General features: G+C 43.4%; 1 non-coding gene across 1 annotated transcript; it reads left to right on the plus strand.

The window, feature by feature from the left end:
- The first annotated feature begins 9,151 nt into the window (after positions 1-9,151).
- Positions 9,152-9,341, plus strand: LOC140397097 (U2 spliceosomal RNA). Its single transcript, XR_011936694.1, has one exon. It is a non-coding gene; the product is annotated as a U2 spliceosomal RNA (small nuclear RNA).
- The last annotated feature ends 3,009 nt before the right edge of the window (positions 9,342-12,350 follow it).

Consider the following 12,350-nt stretch of genomic DNA (forward strand, 5'->3'; position numbering starts at 1 on the left):
ATTTCTTAAAGGTACTCTCACATGACATCTCCGCCCAAGAAAAAATATAAACCATCAACTTCAAGATGGTTTCATTTTTCACCTTGTCACTATCCTTTAAGAAATGCACGAAGTAAACACGCTTTTGCGTTTCTAAAAACAACACACGCACACAGGGATAATAATATAGTCCATTTGTGTTCTTCTTCTTCAACTGAAGCCCTTCTCGATTGACAGTCACTTTTAACATGAAATTTTACTTAAATGTTTAATGAAATTCACTCATGCCAAGAAATCGCATTATTTCCCTACGTTTGAGGGTATCGGAAACTTCGCAATGAAAGTGACTTGGGTTTTTCCAAATTCACTTTTGGCTAGATTTATCACCAAACCCGCCTCCTGAAGTCGATCGAATAATTCCATCAGACGTTTCAACTGTTCTTTCCATGTCTGGCTGAAAACTATCAGATCGTCGATGTATACCACACGATTGGGTAATCCTGAAACAACTTTGTTAGTTAACCATTTAAACGTGGTTCGGCGTTTTTCATGCCAAATGGCATAACTTTGAATTGTTATATACCATCTGGAGTCACAAAAGCTGAAATCTCCTTCGCCCTTTCGGATAAAGGTACCTGCCAGTAACCCTTAAGTAAATCCAGTTTGGAAATAAAAGCTGATTGTCCCACTTTCTCAATGCAATTCTCCAAACGTGGGATAGGGTAAGAGCCCGTTCTTGTAACTGCATTAACCTTTCTATTGTCTACACACAACTGTTGGGTACCGTCTGGTATTGGTATCATCACTATGGGCGAGCTCCATTGGCTGCAACCCACTTCAATTATGCCATTTTAAAGCATAATCACCATCTCTTTGTTAACCTGTGCCAATTTTAAAGGATTAAGTCTACATGGATGTCGTTTGATTGGAACAGCATTTCCCACATCTACATCATGTATAGCCATTTTAGTACTTCCCAATTTATGTCCACAAACTTGCCCATGTGATAACTTTCAGGTCAGTCCGTTTTTCCTCTGGAAGGTAACTCTACAATTTATCCCAATTTTTAAGAACATCCCCGTTTTCCAATTTAATTTGAGGTGTGTCAAATTCACAGTCATCTGGATTTGGTTGGTCATTTTGAGTTAGAATCATTAAAACCTTTTTCTCTCCTTCCCTTTCCAAGCACCTTTTAAGCATATTCACATGACACACTCGGTGAGTCTTCCTTTTATCTGGTATTGTTACCACGTAATTCATTTCACTTAATTTCCTTTCAATCTGATATGGTCCACAAAGCCTAGCTTTTAAAAGTTCACCTCCCACTTGGAACAATACTAAAGCTTGATCTCCACAGGCGAAACAACAAACTTTGGATTTCTTGTCCGCTACCCGTTTCATCGCATTTTGTGCAACTTTTAAATGTTGTCTAGCCAATTGACCTGCTCTATTTAATAGTTCCCTAAAATTTGCCACGTAATCCAATAATGTAATTTCTGATTACTCACTCACCAATTTTTCCTTACTCAATTTAAGTGACCCTCGTACCTCATGACGAAAGGTTAGTTCAAAAGACCAAGTTTGGTTGACTCAGTAGGTGCATCCATAATTGCAAACAGTACGAATGGAATTTCTTTATCACAATCCTCTCAATTATCGTGACACGAAGCCCTCAACACTGTCTTTAATTTCTGACATCACCATTCTAATACTCCCTGCGATTCTGGGTGGTACGCAGTTGATTTAAATTGTTTTATTCCTAAACTATCCATAACTTCTTTGAATAATCAGGAGGTAAAATTTGACCCTTGATCCGGCTGTATTTCTGTGGGTCGTCTATTGCTAGTAAATAATTCAAGTAATTCCTCCAGAATCTTTTTAGCTGTAATGTTACTGGATGGCCTCCGGAAACCTAGTAGACACCTCCATTATCGCCAAAAGATATTGATTCCAACATTTTGTTTTAGGAAGTTGTCCTACGCAATCAATTAGGACCCTTGGAAAAGGTTCCTCAAATGCTGCAACGGGTATTAAGGGCGCTGCTTTTATCACTGCTTGAGGTTTCCCTATCATTTGACATGTGTGACATGACTGACAACATTTAATTACATCTTTCTGGCGTACAGGCCAATAAAATTGTTTTTGTATTTTAGCTTAAGTTTTCCTTATTCCCAAATGACCTCCCACTGGAACCTCATGTGAAACTCGCAACACCTCCTTTCCATACCCAACGGCAATACTACTTGATGAACTTCTGCCCACTTTTCATCAGCCTGCATATGTAAAGGTCTCCATTTTCTCATCAAGCCATTACTTTTACGGTAATAAAACTCTGTTATACACTCTTCCGTGTATGTTTCTGATACATCCGTTTTATTTCTACACCTTTCTGTTGTAACTCTGCCAATTTTCCTGAACTAAAAATATCCGCCTCATCCTCCACCTTTGTCAACCATCTGATCAAAAATCCTTTCTGATAATTGCACTTCAACTTCATCTTCACTCTCTGAATTCCCCTCCTGTCTTAACCTGTGACTTTGCGACCTTGTAACTACAGAATCGGGAAAAATACTTCAACACTTCAGTTGTCTGATTTTCCTCTGGATTATCAACCACCGTGGGCATCACTCCCACCTGCGATTCAGCTATATCATTACCCAAGATAAACTGTAATCCTGGACAAGATAGTTTCTCTATTACTCCCACTAACACCTCACGCCTCTTCACTGGACTTTCCAACCTTACCTTATATAATTGAACACTACTCCTCTCACCCTGAATTCCACATATTACCACCTTTTCTGGCAGCATTCTTCCCAAACTACATAACTCCTCATCTCCTACCATTAAAGATTGATTAGCTCCCGTATCTCTTAAAATTGTGACTTCTTTACCTACTCCTCATGATACACATGAGTAACCTTTACCAACACAAGTAAATTCTTTAAAGAGATCTGGCACCATTTGATAAATCACCTCTTGATCAGGTGTACAATCTTTTGCAACTCCTTCGCTTCATTTGGGCTTTCCTTTACCACTTTAACTACCCCCACTGTCTTATCCTGTTTTACCACATCAGCCTTCCCAGCGCTTTTCTTCAAGCACCAACACTGTGACTTTACATGGCCAATTTATTGCAGTGAAAACATTTGAACCTTTTCATGTCTCTTCCACCCTCCTGGATTTTTACTCTGAGGTACATTCTCCTTATTATATCCCATCACATCACCTTTACTTTTACCACTTGAGTATTTCTCATGTCCCCAGTTTCTATCCCTCACAGGCTGAAACTGATGTCGGAAACCAAGCTTTGATTTATGAACTAATTCATAATCATCTGCCATTTTGCTGCTAATCTCGCAATTTTAACGCTCTGTTCATGCACATGAGTGCATACTGCATCAGGAATTCAATGTTAAACTCCTCCAAAAGTATAATTTCTCTGAGAGCTTTGTACGTTTGGTCTATTTTCAAATCCCTTATCCACCTATCAAAATTAATTTGTTTGAGCCTTTCAAACTCCATGTATGTATGACCAAATTGTTTCTTTAATTTTCTAAACCTTTGTCAGTGAGCTTCGTGCCCGAGTTCATATGCACCTAAGATGGATTTTGTCACATCCTCATACGTCCCAGATACCTCCTGCGGTAGTGATGCAAACACTTCACTGGCTCTACCTTCCAGCTTTGTTTGAATCAGTAATACCCACATGTCCTGGGGCCATTTTATTTGTTTAGCCACCTTATCAAATTAAATGAAAAAGGCTTCTACCTCCTTCTCGTCAAACCTTGGCACTGCTTGGACATATTAAATAAAAATTCCACCAAGCCTTCAACTTTGACGCTCTTTCTCACTATCCTCATCACTATCATCCAACTGTACGTTTCCCTATGCGTCTACCAATTTTAACTGACTGTCATGTTTCATGGCTATTTTCTGAAGTTCAAACTCTCTCTCTTCATTTTTTCCCCTGATCTGTATCTCCCTTTCTCTTTCTCTTTGTTCTGCTGGGGCTATTCTTCCTTTTCTACTTTCTTCTCTCACCTTTTCTATTTCTTCTCTCTCTCTCATTTATTTCCGTCTCTCTCCCTTTCTTATTCCTCTCTATCTCTTTCTTTCTCCCTTTCTTTTTCCTACAGCAAACTAAAGGCATTTAATCAGTGCCCTACAGTAAATCAAATGTACAGAAACAGTGCCCCAGAATAAATCCAAAGTATTTAAACAGTGCACTGCAGTAAATCAAATATTATTAAATAGCGCACAACAGTCCATCAATTGTATTTAAACAGTGCCCTCGAGTCAACTAAATGCATTTCAACAGTGCCCGACTGTAAATCAAATACATTTAAACAGTGCCCTAAGTTAAATCAAATGCATTTAAACAATGCCCTACAGTAAACCAAACGTTTTTGAACAGTGCTTTATAGTCAATCAAATGCATTTAAATAGTGCCCTGCAGTAAATGAAATGCATTTAAACAGTGCCCTACCGGAAACTAAATGCATTTAAAAAGCGCCATGAAGTAAATCAAATGCATTCAAACAGTGCCCCACAGTGAGCCAAATATATTTAAATCGTGATTTATAGTAAATTAATTGCATTTAAACAGTGCCTGACAGTAAATCAAAAGTAGTTAAATTTGCGCCCTAGAATAAATTAAATGCGTTTACACAGTGTCCGACACGAAATCAAACGCATTGAAACAATGCCCTACAGTAAGTCAAGTGCATTTAAACAGTGCCCGACAGCAAACTAAAGGCATTTAAACAGTGCCCTGCAGTAAATCAAATGCATTTAACCTGCCCGACAGTAAATCAAATGTATTTAAACAGTGCCCCAGAATAAATCCAAAGTATTTAAACAGTGTACTGCAGTAAATCAAATATAATTAAATAACGCACAACAGTCCATCAAATGCATTTAAACAGTGCCCTCGAGTCAATTAAATGCATTTAAACAGTGCCCTACAGTAAATCAAATACATTTGAACAGTGGCCTAAAATAAATCAATTATATCTAAACGGTGCCAAATGTATTTAAACAGTTCTTTATAGTAAATTAAATGCATTTAAACAGTGCCGACAATAAATCAAATGTATTTAAACAGTGCCCCGACAGTCAATCAAATGCGTTTAAACACTGTGCAAGAGTAAAACAAATACTTTTAAACAGTGCACCACAGTAAATCAAATGCATTTAAACAGTGCCCTACAGTAAATCAAATGCATTTAAACAGTGCCCTCCAGTAAATCAAATGCATTTAAACAGTGCCCAACAGTAAATCAAATGCATTTTGTTCCCTACTGTAAACTAATTGAATTTAAACAGTGCCCGATATTCAAATGCATTTAAACATTGCCCTCCTGTAAATCAAAAGCATTTAAACAGTGTTCTACGTTAAATCAAATGCATTTAAACAGTGCCCTACAGTAAACCAAATGCATTTAAACAGTGACATAGTAAATCAAATGTTTTTAAACAGGCGCTACAATAAATCAAATGCATTTTAACAGTATCCTACAGTGAACTAAATGCATTTTAAAAATGCCCTGCAGTGAATCAAATGCATTCAAACAGTGCCCTACAGTATACGAAATGCTTTTAAACAGTTTCTGACAGTTAACTAAATGTATTTAAAGAGTGCCCAACACTCAAATGCATATAAGTAGTGCCCTGCAGTAAATTACATGAATTTAAACAGTGCCCTGTTGTAAACCAAATGCGTTTAAATAGTGCGGTGAAGTAAATGAAATGCATTTAAACTGTGCCCTACAATAAATCAAACGCATTTTAACAGTGCCCATAGTAAATCAATGCATTTAAACAGTGCCCTACAGGAAATCAAATGCATTAATACAGTGCCCGACAGCAAACCAAATGCATTTAAACAGTGCCCTATAGTCAATCAAATGTATTTAAACAGTGCCCTACAGTCAAACGGACCTTATTTAAACAGAGCCTTACAGTAACACACCAATTAAAAGTGCCCTACTGTAATCGGACTTAAAATGTGCCCGATAATAAATCATGTTTTTAAACATTAAACATGTTTATGTAAAGCGAATTGCTTTGGAGACCTAAAAAACAACTTTCCCGAGGCCAGTATATGCCCTTCCAAAAACTGAACGGGATCCAGCCAAAATAATACTGTTCCATATTTCTATACAGCATATTAATTCTGCTCCATTTTAATATGCAGCCATATTAAAACGGCTCCATATTAATACTGTTCCATATTAATACTCTTCCACATTAATACTGTTCCATATTACTACTGTTCCATATTCGTGCTGCTTCATTTTAAGACCGTTACAAATGAGTACTGTTCCATATTAATGTCCAGCATATAAACATTGTTACATATTAATAATCGCTCATATTATAACTTTTCCATATTAGTAGTGTTCCATATTAATACTGTTCTATATGATCACTGTTACATATTAATATCCAGCCATGTTAACGCTGTTCCATATTAGTACTGTTCCATATTAATATCTGGCCATTTTAATATCCGGCTATATTAACACTGTTCCATAGTAATACAGTTCCATATTAACATCCAGCCACATTCCATATTAATAATAATTATCTTTGTCACAAGTAGTCTTACATTAACACAACAACGAAGTTACTGTGAAAAGCCCTTCGTCGCCACATTCTGGCGCCTGTTCGGGTACACAGAGGGAGAATTCAGAATGTCCAATTCACCTAACAAGCACGTCTTTCTGGCCTTGTGGGAGGAAACCGGAGCACCAGCAGGAAATGCACGCAGACACCAGGAGAACATGCAGGCTCCGCAAAGAGAGTGACCCAAGCTAGGAATCAAATTTGGGACCCTGGAGCTGTGAAGATATGGTTCCATATTAATACTGTTCCATATTAGTACTGTTCCATATTAATATTCAGCCATATTAATACTATTCCATATTAATACGGTTCCAAGTTAATATGCAGCCATATTAATACTGCTCCATGTGAATAATGTTCCATATTAATATCCAGCCACATTAATGCTGTTCCATATCAATATGGTTCCATATTAATATGCAGCCAGATTAATACGTTTTGCTCAATGCCTGCTACCACGCCCCCCACATGGAGGTTGGACATGGCCCGACTTGCCCAGAATGCTTTGTGCAAGAAAATATCACAGGCCACAGATGACTATATTATTAATAACTAAAAGTCCCGCCCTTCACGCTCTGGGAGGCCACGAAGGCTGTGATCAGGAGTGAGATCATGGCCAAGAACGCACGTAGAGACAAGGTAGAGAGGGCGGCTAGGCGACAGTTGTGGACTCCATACTGGAGGTCGACAGGCGATACTCTGAGGGCCCGACCAAAGAACTCCTGGCGGAGAGGAAAAAGCTACAAATGGACTTTGATCTGCTCTCCACGAGGGAAGCATTGCAGCAACTCCGCCAGGTACGGGAGACCCTTTACGAACACGGAGATAAAGCCAGCCACTGCTGGTTCGCCAGCTGAGAAAGCAGGCAGCCACGGGGGTAATAGCTCAGATTAGAAGCAGCAGACCGAATCCAGTGGCAGAGCCAAAAAATGTCTACGAGGCATTTGAGACCTTCTACCGGGGGCTATTCACCTACAAGCCCTCAGCTTAGGGATGAAACAGTTCATCGATGGACGGGACACGCCAGTTGTGAGACAGGCTGAAAATGGGACAGGAAGCACCAGTAAAACTGGGAGAAGGATAGCGCAGTGGTGAGCCCTCGTTCCTCATGGTCCCGCCCGCCCCACACATCCGTGTGACGATGGATGTGGCTGTCCTGCAACCCAGTTGTGTGTAGAAGCTGGGATTCGTCTTTCTGGAGCGCAGGAGGTTAGGGGGAATTTAAACAAGTCTTCAACGTCATAAAGATTTTTTTTAAAAGATAGAAATGGATAGATCCTCTGCCCCCAATTGCTCGACTGCATAAATCCCACCTTAGTTAGTGTCCCAATCCACCGGACTTTCCACAATACCATATCCAGCAATGCTCAGGAAGAATAATTGTTTTCCTATCCAGCCGACTGTTCTATATTGAAGAAGCTGGTGAACTTTAGAAGGGCAATTCTGCCTTCCTATCCACACTGCTGTTCACACATCAGTGCACTACGTCGAGATATACTTTGGACTGACTTTTCTGTGTCATTTTTGGCTCTATTGTTCATAAAAACAGATCAAGCTGAGCTGTACGAGATCTGCGTGTCCCCAGTGCACTCTGCTGAACACATCCAGATATAGTCTGGAGTAATATTTCGCTCTTCCGTTCTAACCTGGTGCTCCAACGGACACATGCACCTGCCCTGCAGCCGAACATGTATGTGTTTCATTTCCCAACCACTGTCCACACCCACTGACCCAAGCTGGACTTCAGAAGCCAATCTGCCTGTGCCATTCGCCTTGGATTGTTTCGAAATCCCACGTCAGGCTCGAATGCAGGTTACGATTCTTTATAGAATCATAGAATCCCGACAGAGCGGAAGGCGGGTCATTCGGCCCAACGAGTCTGCACCAGCCCTTAGAAAGAGCGACCTATTTAAGCCCACACCGCCACCCTATCCACATTCTCGCAACCCAAACTAACCTAAAGGGCAATTTAGCACGGCGAATCCACCTGACTTGCACATATTTGGACTGCAGGAGGAAAACAGAGAACCCAGAGGAAACCGTGTCAGAGAAAGTGCAAACTCCACATGGACAGACATCCGAGGCTGGAATTGAACCTGGGTTGCTGGCGCGCTGAGGCAAGCGTGCAAACTACTGTGACACCGGATTGCAGCCTCCTGGACTCTGCACTGCACAGATTCACCGTGTAGGACAATCTCTGGGGTCTCTGACAGCCTCTTTTTTGTTTTACATTGAAATACACAGTTCTTAAAATTTAGAGTAGTCAATTATTTTTCCAATTTATGGTGGCTAATCCACCGACCTCTCACATCTTTGAGTTGTGGGGTGAGACTCACGCAGAACCGGGGAGAATGTGCAAACTCCACGCGGCCAGTGACCCGGGGCCGGGGTCGCAATGTGGACTGGGAACTTAAGGAAATTAGGAGAGCAAAAACGGTACATGAAAGGATACAGGCAGGTAAAATGAACGAACATCCTAAGTAATTTTACCAGCTCATTAAGGGTAAAGGATAACTCGGGATATAGCCGGAAAACATGGGCTATCGCATCTCGGCCTTTTGGTTCAGATCAAGTGTAGTATCTGTTCTTATCAGTTTAATATCTGGAATGTCCCCTTCGGGGGACCGAATATTAAATTGATTTTTGGGACACGGAGATGGTTCAGGGGCTTTCTTGCTCCGCTCCAGGCATCAACCTGGTCTTGCAATGTTTCCAGGAATAGTGCCTTCACCCCGCTTTGGGCACAAATAGAGCAAAAGCAGAAAATGGCGCAAAACCTGGCTTCCCCTCTTCTGTCTTGTCCAGTTGTCTCATCCTGACCAATTAAAAAATTTTCAGGCTCCAGAGCATTGCTAGCTTTTCTGCTGGCGGGCGCTTCGCGCACTAATGTCGTGAGCCTATGGGCTCGCGGACTTGCGGCAGCCAGGCTCCGATTTCAGCTGATATGCCAAACAGATTTCCTGCTGCTTTTTACAGGCCACTCACTCTCACCCTCGGATGCCGACTTGCCTTCTCCTCACTTCAGTAAACACATCCCTTCATCCTGCACAACGGGGAAGTGTGGCGATAGACTGAACGGCATCCTGATTTGGATGTAGGTATACCTTTACGGCGTCTCTTTTCGTTTTCCTGACTCCACGACCAACACGCCAGGGTGGAGCTCAGGGAGACTAGACATTGCCGTCTGTTGGATTCCGCCAGTACTTGCTGCTTGCACGGATTGCCCTTTGTTCGGCAAAGGTGGAGATTTTTTCGACTCCCTCCGTTGGGTGTCACTGGGCCTTCACAGCGTCTCCATTTAATCTGGTGACGACAGGGGGCGGCTTGCCAGACGATGTCTTCCTGTTGTGTTTTACTGGTTCTGCATGCACAGACTCCACCGTGCTCGGTCAAGCTGGAGGTCTCTTGACCAACAGTGACCGTAGACTAAAAGTTCCAAAGCACAGTCGAGCGCAGCAAGGTGCTCCTGAATGTCGGTGGACGAGGAGGACAAGAGCCATAGCCGGAAAATATTGGCTATCGCTTCTCGGCCTTTTGGCTGAGATCAAGTGTAGTCTCATTTGATCGAGGGAAGCTGAGGATCTCGATGACGATCGTGGATTGGAGAACTCGGAGGGATTGAAGTCGTCAAAGAGGAAACGTTTGGAGCCCGGCTGCTATTGGTGGATCTGCATACTGGCCTAAACCTCTGGTTTAGGCCTAACGCCGATACAGTTCAGACCCAACGTACGAGCTATGGATGCAGCTTCATCCCGACCACCAGGCTGGGGAGTGCGAAACACTGTCCGAGTCACAGTGAAGAAAACGGAAGAAGAGTCACCTGTGGACAGGAAACATTTCGTGAAGAGGGTGCTGCTCGAGTGTTGAGGGTTCAAAGCAACAGAGATCTTCTGCTTGCAAAACTTCCCCAACAATGTTTTTTTTGATGTCACCTTCAAGAGCGTCGCAGCGTGCATCAAATTCTTGATTGTCTTCAAGGAAAAAGGTAACCAGAGTCCCTTGTCGATCCTGACTGTGGATCCTCTGTTTACGCTACCGTCGCAGCGAAATCGGGTTGTTACACTGCACACGTACAACCCCCACGTCCCTGTGTCTGATGTGCCGACGTTCCTCGCCAGGTACGCTGAACTGAAAAGTGACAGCGTGCAAGTGAAAGACACCTTCGGCATCTGGACAAGTGAGCACCAGGTCAAGGTGACTCTATGAACAGACAGCAAATGAACCATCCTGCATCCCCCCTCCAGTTTCGCTATTGGAGCAAATCGTGGCTACCTCTACTACGTGGGACAGCCACGAGTATGCCACACCTGTGGCAAAACGGGGCATGTTGCAGCAAACTGCAGTGTGACCTTCTGCAAAAACTGCAGGCAGGAGTGACACATGACTAAGGAATGCAAGGAAGACAAGTCCTGCAACCTGTGTGAGGAGGCCGGCCATCTTTACAGGGCCTGCCCGAAACGCGGGGCGACATACGCTCAAATCATCAGCAGCGGAGTTAAAAAGGCGACCAGAGAGGAGGTGCATCCACCCTCCACCGAAAAAGACACCACGGCTCAGAATGAGGAAAAGCAACAGAAGGGCCCCCAACAAAAAGAGGAGGCCCCAGCACCTCCTGACAACCCAGCCCCAGCCCCATCTGATGAGGAACACTCAATGGAAGAGGAAGAGGATGGGACAAAGAATAAAGAGCCCTGGGAAACAGTGAACAGGGACAAACGAAAGCGGAAACAAAAAAACAAACTGAAGAACCCCCCGAGGGGTAGTGGCAAAAAGCGACACCTTTCAGCCGGCGCACTTAGCGCCGACACCTCATCCGATGAGGGAAAACAGGACAAGAATCGGCCTCAAATAAACAGACAAAGCACCAACGTGGAACGGGAGGCACAGACCCTCCAGACCACCGACCGGGAAGAAAACAAGGTCACAGACCAACCCCCGAAACTAACGAGCAGCAACAACCCAGGTGAAGACCGGCCTGCAACCCCAACACCTACTGACTGCCATGACGAACCCCAGGAATACACCCCCCCCCCAATGCATCTGCATCAAAACCACGGGGCCAGTACGGACCAGAACAGCTTCCTCAGCCCTGCACCTGTGCTAAAGTTTGCGAGCACGACCGGCATGCTGGGGAACATTCAACAGCTGGAACAGGCAACTGTATAGACTCTGGACTCTTGAGACTGGTAAATCTACCTTTTTATAATGGGTTTAAAAATTGCATCCATAAATGTGCGAGGCATCAAAGATACTTCGCGGTCTGTAGCCACACTCAACTATTTGGCAAATGCAAAAGCTGACCTACTGTTCCTGCAGGAGTGCGGAATTCCGCACCTCAGCAACTACAGGCGCTGGTCGAGCTGGTGGTCCCACGGGCCATCCATCTGGTCAGGAGGAAACGACTGCCGCTCCTCCGGCCTGGGTATTCTGCTGCGGGGAGGCAACTTCACCATCTCTGACGTTAAGGAGGTGGTGGGCGGGCGCCTCCTCGTAGCAGACGTGAAATACAAAAACACCCCTCTCAGACTTATTAATGTGTACGCCCCGGCCGTAAAAAGTGAGCGGCTGGCAGTCCTTCAGCAACTCCCACTGCTGTTGGCCACCTCCAAGCCGGTTATCCTGGGTGGTGACTTCAACTGCATCATCGATGCGGCTGGACGATCCAGCAAAGCCGACAGCAAACTAGACGCTACGTCCAGACTCCTGATGGAAACGGTAAAAGACGCCAAGCTGCTCGACGT

Source organism: Scyliorhinus torazame, chromosome 20 (genome assembly GCF_047496885.1).
Source record: "Scyliorhinus torazame isolate Kashiwa2021f chromosome 20, sScyTor2.1, whole genome shotgun sequence".
NCBI classification, from domain to species: Eukaryota; Metazoa; Chordata; class Chondrichthyes; order Carcharhiniformes; family Scyliorhinidae; genus Scyliorhinus; species Scyliorhinus torazame.